Here is a 13,033-nt window from a genome sequence, read left to right on the forward strand (position 1 = left end):
CATGCCCCTCTCTGTAATGGAGAAACTAGGGATCTTTGAAGTGTAAGTTGCAACAATCTCACTAGAGATGGCAAACAATTCAAGGAAATAGGCTTATGGACTTGTAGAGGATGTCTTGGTGAATGTTGAAGGCTTGTACATCCCTGCTGATTTCATAATCCTAGACACTGGGAAGGATGAGGATGAATCCATCATCTTTGGAAGACCCTTCATAGCCACAGCAAGAGCTGTGATTGATGTGGACAGAGGAGAGTTAGTCCTTCAATTGAATGAGGACTACCTTGTGTTTAAGGCTCAAGGATCTTCTTCTGTAACCATAGAGAGGAAGCATGAAAAGCTTCTCTCAACACAAAGTCAAATAGAGCTTCCACACTCAACTTCTATGTTTGGTGTTGGGAGGCCATCATCAAGCTCTAAGTCTCTGTGAAGCTCTCTAAGAGCTCACTGTCAAGCTATTGACATTAAAAAAGCACTTGTTGGGAGGTAACCCAATGTTATTTTATTATATTTATTTATTTTCCATTGTTATTTTTTGTTTTCTTTAGGTTGATGATCATGTGAAGTCACAAAAACAACTAAAAAATAAAAAACAAAATAAAAAATAGCATTAAAAATAGAACACCCTGGAGGACAGGCTTACTGGGATTTAAACACCAGTAAGGATAGCAGAATGGGCGTTTAACGCCCAGCCTGGCAGCATTCTGGGTGTTAAACACCAGAATGGGCAGCACTCTGAGCGTTTAACGCCAGAAAGGGCTGTCTAGCATCTAGCTGGCGTTAAACACCAGAAATGGGCAACAGACTGGCGTTTAACGCCAGAAATGGGCAGCAGAGTGGCGTTTAATGCCAGGAAAGGTAGTAGAGCTAGCGTTAAATGCCAGATTTGGCACACAATGGGCATTTGAACGCCAGAATGGTGCAGGGAGCAGAATTCCTTGACACCTCAGGATCTGTGGACCCCACAGGATCCCCACCTACCCCACCTCTTCTTCTCTCCTCTTCACACCTTTCCATAACACTCTTCCCCAAACACCCTTGACCAATCCCATCAAAACCTCTTCTCCAAATACCCCTCACCTATCAAATCCTACCCTCTTCTCCATATCCTCTTCACTACTCACATCTATCCATCATAAACACCACCTACCTCACCATTCAAATTCAAACCAATTCCCTTCTAAACCCACGCACTCTCACACGAATTCCCCCTCTCTCCTACACTATAAATACCCCTCCTTACCACCTTCATCTTCACACAACATACACACTACTACCCCCTTGGCCGAACCCTCTCCTCACCTCTATCTCCTCCATTTCTTCTTCTTCTACTCCTTTCTTTCTTCTTTTGCTCGAGGACGAGCAAACCTTCTAAGTTTGGTGAGGGAAAAGCTTAAGCTTTTTGTTTTTCCATAACCATTAATGGCACCTAAGGCCAGAGAAACCTCTAGAAAGAGGAAAAGGGAAGGCAATTGCTTCCACCTCTGAGTCATGGGAGATGGAGAGATTCATCTCAAAGGTCTATCAAGACCACTTCTATGAAGTTATGGCCAAGAAAAAGGTGATCCCCGAGGTCCCCTTCAAGCTCAAAAAGAGTGAATATCCGGAGATCCGACATGAAGTTCGAAGAAGAGGTTAGGAAATCCTCACCAACCCCATTCAACAAGTTAGGATATTAATGGTTCAAGAGTTCTATGCCAATGCATGGATTACTAAGAACCATGACCAAAGTGTGAACCCGAACCCAAAGAATTGGCTCACAATGGTTCGGGGGAATTACTTGGATTTTAGCTCGAAAAATGTGAGGTTAGCATTCAACTTGCCAATGATGCAAGGAGATCCTCACCCTTTCACTAGAAGGGTCAACTTTGATCAAAGGTTGGACCAAGTCCTTAGGGACATTTGTGTGTAAGGCGCCCAATGGAAGAGAGATTCAGGAGACAAGCCAGTTCAACTAAGAAGGCTTGACCTCAAACCCGTGGCTAGGGGATGGTTGGAGTTTATCCAACGCTCTATAATTCTTACTAGCAACCGGTCTGAAGTTACTGTAGACCGGGCTATCATGATCCATAGTATCATGAATGAAGAGGAAGTAGAAGTTCATGAGATTATATCCCTAGAACTCTACAAGGTGGCGGACAAGTCTTCCACTTTGGCAAGGCTAGCCTTCCCTCATCTCATTTGTCACCTATGCAATTCAGCTGGAATTGTCATAGAGAAGGATATCCTCATTGAAGAGGACAAGCCCATCACTAAGAAAAGGATGGAGCAAACAAGAGAGCCCACTCGTGGACCTCAACAAGAGCATGAGGAAATTCCTCACCAAGAAATTCCTAAGATGCCTCAAGGGATGCAATTTCCTCCACAAAACTATTGAGAGCAAATCAACACCTCCCTAAGAAAATTGAGTTCCAACATGGGACAACTAAGGATGGAGCACCAAGAGCATTCCATCCTCCTCCATGAAATTAGAGAAGACTAAAGAGCCATGAGGGAGGAGCAACAAAGGCAAGGAAGAGACATAGAGGAGCTCAAGCACTCCATAAGATCTTCAAGAGGAAGAACTAGCCGCCATCAGTAAGGTGGACCCGTTCTTTAATTTCCTTGTTCTTTATTCTCTGTTTTTCGTTTCTTATGCCTTATGTTTTATTTATGTTTGTGTCTTTATTATATGATCATTAGTGTCTAGTGTCTATGTCTTAAAGCTATGAATGTCCTATGAATCCATCACCTTTCTTAAATGAAAAATATTTTTAATTGCAAAAGAACAAGAAGTACATGATTTCAAATTCTATTTTGAAATTAGTTTAATTATTTTGATGTGGTGGCAATACCTTTTGCTTTCTGAATGAATGCTTGAACAGTGAATATTTTTGAATTTGTTGTTTATGAATGTTAAAATTGTTGGCTTTTGAAAGAATGATGAAAAAGGAGAATGTTATTGATAATCTGAAAAATCATATAATTGATTCTTGAAGCAAGAAAAAGCAGTGAAAAGCTTGCAGAAAAAAAAATGGCAAAAAAAAAAGAAATAAAAAAAGAAAAAAAGAAAAACCAAGCAAAAAAAGCCAATAGCCCTTTAAACCAAAAGGCAAGGGTAAAAAGGTTCCAAGGCTTTGAGCATTAATGGATAGGAGGGCCTACAGGAATAAAATCCTGGCATAAGTGGCTAAACCAAGCTGAACCATGTGCTTGTGGCGTGAAGGTGTCAAGTGAAAAGCTTGAGACTGAGCGGTTAAGGTCATGGTCCAAAGCAAAAGAGAGTGTGCTTAAGAGCTCTGGACACCTCTAACTGGGGATTCTAGCAAAGCTGAGTCACAATCTGAAAAGGTTCACCCAGTATGTGTCTGTGGCATTTATGTATCCGGTGGTAATACTGAAAACAAAATGCTTAGGGTCACGGCCAAGACTCATAAAGTAACTGTGTTCAAGAATCAACATACTGAACTAGGAGAATCAATAACACTATCTGAATTCTGAGTTCCTATAGATGCCAATCATTCTGAACTTCAAAGTATAAAGTGAGATGCCAAAACTGTTCAGAAGCAAAAAGGCCATAAGCACCGCTCATCTAATTAGAACTAAGCTTCATTGATAATTGGAATTCATTGTATTTTCTCTTCTTTTTATCCTATTTTGTTTTTAGTTGATTGGGGACAAGCAACAATTTAAGTTTGGTGTTGTGATGAGCGGATAATTTATACCCTTTTTGGCATTGTTTTTATATAGTTTTTAGTATATTTTAATTACTTTTTATTATACTTTTATTAGCTTTTATTCAAAAATCACATTTCTGGACTTCACTATGAGTTTGTGTGTTTTTCTATGATTTTTGGTATTTTTTGGCTGAAATTGAGGGACCTGAGCAAAAATCTGATTCAGAGGTTGAAAAAGGACTGCAGATGCTGTTGGATTCTGACCTCCCTACACTCGAAGTGGATTTTCTAGAGCTACAGAAGCCCAATTGGCGCGCTTATAATTGCGTTGGAAATTAGACATCTTGGGCTTTCAGGAAATATATAATAGTCCAGACTTTGCCCGAGATTTGATGGCCCAAACTGGCATTCAAAGTCAGCCTAAAACATTTTGGCGTAAAACGCCCAAACTGGCACCAGAATTGGAGTTAAACGCCCAAACTGGCACCAAAGATGGCGTTTAACTCCAGAAACAGCCTATGCACGAAAAAGCTTCAATGCTCAGCCCAAGCACACACCAAGTGGGCCCCAGAAGTGGATTTCTGCACTATCTGCACTTAGTTACTTATTTTCTGTAAACCCTAGTTACTAGTTTAGTATAAAAACTACTTTTAAAGGTTTATTTTAGAGGAGTCTCTTATCTTTTGATCACTTGATGTTACGTTTGGAGGCTGGCCTCACGGCCATGCCTAGGCCTTTTTCATTTAAGTATTTTCTACGGTGGAGTTTCTACACCCCATAGATTAAGTTGTGGAGCTCTGCTGTTCTTCATGAATTAATGCAAGTACTCTTGTTCTTAATTCAATTAAGTCAGAATGAAGGGGTGACCCGTGACAATCACCCAATCTTCGTTACTCGCTTAGCCAAGATCGCGTGCCTGACAACCACAAAGAGATCTACATGATGTTCAACGTAGTCATTGGACGACAGCTGGAGTATACTCTCTTGGATATCTAATACACGGACCAAGTCTGTGAGATTAGTATCTTCGTGGTATAGGCTAGAATTATTGGTAGCCATTCCTGAGCTCCGGAAAGTCTAAACCTTGTCTATGGTATTTCGAGTAGGATCTGGGAAGGGATGACTGTGACGAGATCCAAACATGTGAATGTTGGTACAGTGACAGTGTGCAAAAGGACAATGGTCCTATTCCGATGCTAGCGGGAACCGACAGATAATTAGCCGTGCGGTGATAGCGCATATGGATTTATTTTCATCCGAGAGGATCATACAGCTTGCCATGGAAGGGAGCATGAATGATTGGAAGGAGACAATAGGAAAGCAGAGGTTCAGAAACAACAAAGCATCTCCAAACGCTTATTTGAAATTCCCACCAATAAATTACATAAGTATCTTTATCTTATTCTATGTTTTATTTATCTTTTAATTATCAAAACTTCATAACCAGTTGAATCCGCCTGACTAAGATTTACAGGATGACCATAACTTGCTTCAAGCCGACAATCTCCGTGGGATCGACCCTTGCTCACGTAAGGTATTACTTGGACGACCCAGTGCACTTGTTGGTTAGTTGTGCGGAGTTGTAAAAAGTGTGATCACAATTTCGTGCACCAAGTTTTTGGCGGCGTTGCTGGGGATTGTTCGAGTTTGGACAATTGACGGTTCATCTTGTTGCTTAGATTGGGTAATTTTATTTTATGTTAAGTTTTTATTATCTTTATTTTCGAAAAAAAATAAAATACAAAAACAAAATTAATAAAATCATAAAACCAAAAAAAATTGTGTTTCTTGTTTGAGTCTAGTGTGAAATTTTAAGTTTGGTGTCAACTGCATGTTTTTTATTTTTCTTAGATTTTCAAAAATTCATCATGTGTTCTCTCTTGATCTACAAGTTGTTCTTGATGATTTTCTTTGTTTAATCTTGTGATTTTCTTGTTTTGTGTCTTTTCTTATTTTTCATATGCATTTTCGAATTATTAGTGTTTAAAGTTTAAAAATTTCTAAGTTTGGTGTCTTACATGTCTTTCTTTTCTTAAAAATTTTTCAAAAATATGTTCTTGATGTTCATCATGATCTTCAAAGTGTTCTTGGTGTTCATCTTGACAGTCAAAGTGTTCTTGCATGCATTATTTGTTTTGATCTTAAATCCTTATGTCTTGTGTCATTTTGTTGTTTTTCCCTTTCTTCATTAATTCAAAATTGAAAAATAATATCTTTCCCTTATTTTACTCATAAATTTCGAAATTTTGGGTTGACTTAGTCAAATTTTTTTTTAAAATTTAGTTGTTTCTTGTTAGTCAAGTCAAAATTTCAATTTAAAAATTCTATCTTTTCAAATCTTTTTCAAAAATCAAATCTTTTTCATTTTCCTTCTTAACATTTTCGAATTTCTTAAATAAATTTTCAAAATCTTTTTGTTATTTTTATTTCATATTTTCGAAAACTTTACTAACAATTAATGTTTTGATTCAAAAATTTCAAGTTTGTTACTTTCTTGTTAAGAAAGGTTTAACCTTTAAATTCTAGAATCATATCTTTTAGTTTCTTGTTAGTCAAGTCATCAATTTTAATTTTAAAAATCAAATATTTCTAATTTTCTTTTCAAATCTTTTTCAAAATAAATTTCAATCATATCTTTTTCAAAATTTAATTTCAAAATCTTTTTCTAACTTCTTATCTTTTCAAAATTTATTTTCAGATATTTTTCAATTAACTACTTGACTTTTTGTTTAATTTTAAAAAGTTTACTATTTCTTATCTCTTTCAAAACCACCTAACTACTTTTCTCTCTCATTAGTTTCGAAAATTAACTAACAAGTTTTTCAAAAATCTTTTTAATTAATTAATTATTTAGTTTTCAATTTGCTTTTATTTCTTTTCTTAAATTTCGAATTCTAACTTATAATTAAAATAAAAACAAAAATATTTTTCTTTTCTCTTAATTAATATTCGAATTCTCTCTCTCATCTCTTTCTATTTATTTTATTTATTTACTAACACTTCTCTTCTATTTATCTAATAATTCAAACCCTCTCCCTCTCTCTATGTTCAAATTCTTCTTATTCTCTCTCTACCTCATTCTTCTATTCTTCTATTCTTCTACTCACATAAAGGAATCTCTATACTGTGACATAGAGGATTCCTCCTCTTTTCTGTTCTCTTCTTTTCATATGAGTAGGAACAGGGATAAAGACATCCTTGTTGAAGCCGATCCTGAACTTGAAAGGACTCTGAAGAAGAAGCTAAGAGAAGCTAAAGCACAACACTCTGGAGAGGACCTTATAGAAATTTTCGAAAAAGAAACAGACATCGCAGCCGAACCCAACAACAATGGTGGAAATGCAAGGAAGATGCTTGGTGATTTCACTGCACCATCTTCCGACTTCTATGGAAGAAGCATCTCAATTCCTGCAATTGGAGCAAAAAACTTTGAGCTTAAGCCTTGATTAATTTCTCTAATACAGCAGAATTGCAAGTTTCATGGACTTCCATTGGAAGATCCTTATCATTTTTTAGCTGAATTTTTGCAAATCTGTGACATTATTAAGACCAATAGGGTTAATCCCGAGGTTTACAGACTTATGCTTTTCCCCTTTGCTGTAAGAGACAGAGCTAAGATATGGTTGGATTCACAACCTAAAGAAAGCCTAAACTCTTGGAAAAAGTTGGTCAATGCTTTCTTGGCCAAATTCTTTCCACCTTAACAGATGAGCAAGCTTAGAGTGGAAGTCCAAACCTTCAGACAGAAGGAAGCTGAATCCTTCTGTGAAGCTTGGGAAAGATACAAGCAATTGAACAGAAGGTGTCCTTCTGACATGCTTTTAGAATGGAGCATCTTATGTATATTCTATGATGGTCTGTCTGAATTTCCAAGATGTCATTGGACCACTCTGCTGGTGGATCTCTTCATCTGAAGAAAACACCTGCAGAAGCCCAGAAACTCATTGAGATGGTTGCAAATAATGGGATGACTCAGAAGAAAGGAGCTCTTGAGATTGATACTCTGAATGCCATATTGGTTCAGAATAAAATATTGACTCAGCAAGTCAAGATGATTTCTCAGAATCTGACTGGAATGTAAGCTACATCCGGCAGTACTAAAGAAGCCTCCTCTGAAGGAGAAGCTTATGACCTTGAGAATCCTGGAATGGAAGAAGTGAATTACATGGGAGAATCCTATGGAAACACTTACAATCCTTCATGGAAGAATCATCCTAACTTCTCATGGAAGGATCAGTAGAAGCCTAATCAAGCCTTCAATAATAATAATGGTGGGAGAATTCGGTTTGGGATTGGCAAACCTTTTACATCATCGTCTCAACAACAGACAGAGAATTCTAGGCAGAGCTTCTCTAACTTAGCAACCATAGTCTCTAATCTAACTAAGACCACTCACAGTTTCATGACTGAAATAAGGTCCTCCATCAGAAATTTGGAGGCACAAGTGGGTCAGCTGAGTAAAAGAGTTACTGAAACTCCTCCTAGTACTCTCCTAAGCAATACAGAAGAGAATCCAAAGAGAGAGTGCAAGGCCATAACTATATCCAAAGTGGCCAAACTTGAAGAGAGTAAAAAGGCAGTGATTTCCAGTGAGGAAGACCTCAATGGACATCTACTGACCACTAAGGATTTCCCTAATGATGAACCAAAGGAATTTGAGGCTCATATAGAGACCATAGAGATTCCAAGGAACTTAATGCTGCAGTTCATGAGTTCTGATGAAGATTCTTCCTCTGATGAGGATGAAGATATTGTTGAAGAGCAAGTAGCTCGGTATCTAGGAGCAATTATGAAACTGAATGCTTTGGTTCAACTGAAATTACCTCAGAAGAAACTGGATCCCGAAAAGTTCTTAATACCTTGTACCATAGGCACCATGACCTTTGAGAAGGCTCTGTGTGACTTGGGGCCAGGAATAAACCTCATGCCACTCTCTGTAATGGAGAAACTAGGGATCTTTGAGGTACAAGCTGCAAGAATCTCACTAAAGATGGCAGATAAATCAATTAAACAGGCTTATGGACTTGTAGAGGATGTCTTAGTGAAGGTTGAAAGCCTATACATCCTTGCTAACTTCATAATCCTAGACACTGAGAAGGATGAGGATGAATCCATTATCCTTGGAAGACCCTTCCTAGCCACATCAAGGGCTGTGATTGATGTGGACAGAGGAGAGTTAGTCCTTCAATTAAATGAGGACTACCTTGTGTTTAAGGCTCAAGGATCTTCTTTTGTAACCATGGAGAGGAAGCATGAAAAGCTTCTCTCAATACAGAGTCAAACTGAGCCCCCACACTCAACTTCTAAGTTTGGTGTTGGGAGGCCACCATTAAGCTTCGAGTCTTTGTGAAACTCTGTAAGAGCTCACTGTCAAGCTATTGACATTAAAGAAGCGCTTATTGGGAGGCAACCCGATGTTATTTAATTATATTTATTTTATAGACATTTGTTTTCCATTGTCATGTTATGTTTTCTTTAGGTTGATGATAATGTGGAATCATAAAAACAGCTACAGAATTAAAGTAAAATTAAAAACAGCATCAAAAATAGCACACCCTGTAGGACAGGCTTATTGGCGTTTAAACGCCAGTAAAGATAGCAGAATGGGCATTTAACGCCCATGCAGGCAGCATTCTGGGCGTTTAACGCCAGAAACGGCAGCATTCTGGGCGTTCAAAAAATGCCCAGTTGATGAGCGGATAATTTATATGCTTTTTGGCATTGTTTTTACATAGTTTTCAGTATGATTTAGTTAGTTTTTAGTATATTTTTATTAGTTTTTAATTAAAAATCACATTTCTAGATTTTACTATGAGTTTGTGTGTTTTTCTGTGATTTCAGGTATTTTCTGGCTGAAATTGAGGGACCTGAGCAAAAATCAGATTCAGAGGTTGAAGAAGGACTGCAGATGCTATTGGATTCTGACCTCCCAGCACTCAAAGTGGATTTTCTGGAGTTACAGAACTCCAAATGGCAAGCTTTTAATTGCGTTGGAAAGTAGACATCTAGGGCTTTCCAGCAATATATAATAGTCCATACTTTGCCCGAGTTTAGACGATGCAAACTGGTGTTGAATGCCAGTTCCATGTTGCAGTCTGGCGTTCAGCGCCAGAAACAAGTTGCAAAGTGGAGTTCAACGCCAGAAACACGTTACAAACTGGCGTTCAACTCCAAAATTGACCTCTCCACGTGAAAGCTTCATGCTCAGCCCAAGCACACACCAAGTGGGCCCCGGAAGTAGATTTCTGCATCAATTACTTACTTCTGTAAACCCTAGTAGCTAGTCTAGTATAAATAGGACTTTTTACTATTGTATTTGATAATCTTGGGATGTTTAGTTCTTAGATCATGGGGCTGGCCATTCGGCCATGCCTGGACCTTATCACTTATGTATTTTCAATAGTAGAGTTTCTACACACCATAGATTAAGGTGTGGAGCTCTGCTGTTCCTCATGAATTAATACAAAGTACTACTATTTTTCTATTCAATTCAACTTATTCCGCTTCTAAGATATCCATTCGCACCCAAGAACATGATGAATGTGATGATTATGTGACGCTCATAATCATTCTCACTTATGAATGCGTGCCTGATAAACACGTCCGTTCTACATGCAAACAATCTAGAATGAGTATCTCTTGGATATCTAATACAGAGGACCGAGTCCGAGATATTGGAATCTTCGTGGTATAAGTTAGAACCCATGGATGGCCATTCCTGAGATTCGGAAAGTCTAAACCTTGTCTGTGGTATTCCGAGTAGGATCCGGGAAGGGATGGCTGTGACGAACTTCAAACTCGCGAGTACTGGGCGTAGTGACAGACGCAAAAGGAGGGTGAATCCTATTCCAGTATGACTGAGAACCTCCAGATGATTAGCCATGCAGTGACAGCGCATCGGACCATTTTCACAGAGAGGATGGGAAGTAGCCATTGACAACGGTGATGCCCTACACAAAGCTTGCCATGGAAAGAAGTAGGATTGCTTGGATGAAGACAGCAGGAAAGCAGAGGTTCAGAGGAACGAAAGCATCTCTATACGCTTATCTGAAATTCTCACCAATGAATTACATAAGTACCACTATCCTATTTTATATTTTATTTATTTTCATCCACTATAATTTCTTAAAACAATTTAATCCGCCTGACTGAGATTTACAAGATGACCATAGCTTGCTTCATACCAACAATCTCCGTGGGATTCGACCCTTACTCACGTAAGGTATTACTTGGACGACCCAGTGCACTTGCTGGTTAGTTGTACGAAGTTGTGAAATAGAATTAAGATCATGAACGTGCGTATTGAGTTTTTAGCGCCGTTACCAAGGAAGCAATGATCACGATTTCGCACACCAAGTTTTTGGCGCCGTTGCCAGGGATTGTTCGAGTTTGGACAACTGACGGTTCATCTTGTTGCTCAGATTAGGTAACTTTATTTTAATTTTAACCTTTTTGATTTTATTATTCTTATTTTTGAAAAAAATAAAAAAAAAAAGAAAATATTTTCTTCTTTTTCGTTTTTCCCAATTAATTTTCGAAAAAAATCCAAAAAAGTTTTTAAAATCATAAAATCAAAAATAATTTTTGTGTTTCTTGTTTGAGTCTAGAGTCAAGATTTATGTTTGGTGTCTTGCATGTGTTTCTTTTTTCTCAAGAATTTTCGAAAATTCATCATATGTTCTTCATGATCTTCAAGTTGTTCCTGGCCAGTCTTCTTGTTTGATCTTCATATTTTCTTGTTTTTTGACTTTTCTTGTTTTTCATATGCATTTTTAATTTGTTAGTGTCTAATTATTGAAAATTTCTAAGTTTGGTGTCTTGCATGTTTTTCTTTTCTTAAAAATTTTCAAAAATAAGTCTTGATGTTCATCTTGATCTTCAAAGTGTTCTTGGTGTTCATCTTGACATTCATAGTGTTCTTGCATGCATTGTGTGTTTTGATTCATAATTTTTATGTTATGAGTCTTTTTCATGTTTTTCTTTTTCTTCATTAAAAATTCAAAAATAAAAAAAAATATCTTTCCCTTTTTCTCTCTTAAAATTTCGAAAATTTGGATTGACTTTTTCAAAATTAAAAAAAAAAATCTAGTTGTTTCTTATGAGTCAAATCAAATTTTCAATTTAAAAATCCTATCTTTTTCAAAACTTTTTCAACAAAATCAAATCTTTTTCAAATTTTTCTTAATAATTTTGATTTTTTTTTAAAATTAAATTTCAAAAATCTTTTTCTTATCTTTATTCCATGATTTTCGAAATTAATACTAACATTTAATATGATTGATTGAAAAATTTCAAGTTGTTACTTGCCTTTTAAGAAAAGATTAATCTTTAATTTTTAAAATCATATCTTTTTGTTTCCTGTTAGTCAAGTAATCAACTTTAATTTTAAAAAAATTCAAATCTTTTTAAATTTCTTTTTCAAATCTTTTTCAAAATAAGTTTCAATCAATCATATCTTTTTGTTTCAATCATATCTTTTTTTTTAATTTCAATCATATCTATTTCAAAATCAATTTCAAAATCTTTTCTAACTTCTTTCCTAACCTCTTAATTGATTTTCAAATCTTTTTCAATCAATCTTATCTTTTTGTTTCAATCATATCTTTTTTCAAAACTACCTAACTAATCCTCTCTCTCTTATTTTCGAAAATTCCCTCTCTCCTTTTTCAAAACTCCTTTTTAATTAACTAATTATTTTAATTTTAATTTAATTTCAACTTTAATTTTCGAAATCTAACTTTCAATTTTAATTTTTATTTTACTTAAATTTCGAAATTCTCTCTCTCATCTCATTCTATTTATTTATTCATCTACTAACACTTCTCTCCCATCTAAAATTCGAACACCACCTCCCTCTCTGTGTTCGAGTTTTTCCTCTTCTCTTCTTTACATTACATTCTTTTCTTCTTCTACTCACACAAAGGAACCTCTCTCTACTGAGGCAAAGAGGATCCATATTATTTTCTGTTTTCTTCTTTTTCATATGAGCAGGAGCAAGGACAAGAACATTCTTGTTGAAGCAGATCCTGAACCTAAAAGGACTCTGAAAAGGAAACTAAGAGAAGCTAAAATATAACAATCCAGAGACAACCTTATAAGAATTTTCGAACAGGAAGAGGAGATGGCAGCCGAAAATAATAATAATGCAAGGAGGATGCTTGGTGACTTTACTGCACCTAATTCCAATTTACATGGAAGAAGAATATCCATCCCTGCCATTGGAGCAAACAACTTTGAGCTGAAACCTCAATTAGTTTCTCTGATGCAGCAGAACTGCAAGTTTCATGGACTTCCATCTGAAGATCCTTTTCAGTTCTTAACTGAATTCTTGCAGATCTGTGATACTGTTAAGATCAATGGGGTTGATCCCGAGGTCTATA

General features: G+C 36.5%; 1 non-coding gene across 1 annotated transcript; it reads right to left on the reverse strand.

The window, feature by feature from the left end:
• Nucleotides 1–7,366: 7,366 nt before the first annotated feature.
• Nucleotides 7,367–7,474, reverse strand: LOC112788281 (small nucleolar RNA R71). The gene has a single exon (XR_003195651.1). It is a non-coding gene; the product is annotated as a small nucleolar RNA R71 (small nucleolar RNA).
• Between the last annotated feature and the right edge of the window lie 5,559 nt (nucleotides 7,475–13,033).

This window comes from Arachis hypogaea, chromosome 20, assembly GCF_003086295.3.
Source record: "Arachis hypogaea cultivar Tifrunner chromosome 20, arahy.Tifrunner.gnm2.J5K5, whole genome shotgun sequence".
Taxonomy (NCBI): domain Eukaryota; kingdom Viridiplantae; phylum Streptophyta; class Magnoliopsida; order Fabales; family Fabaceae; genus Arachis; species Arachis hypogaea.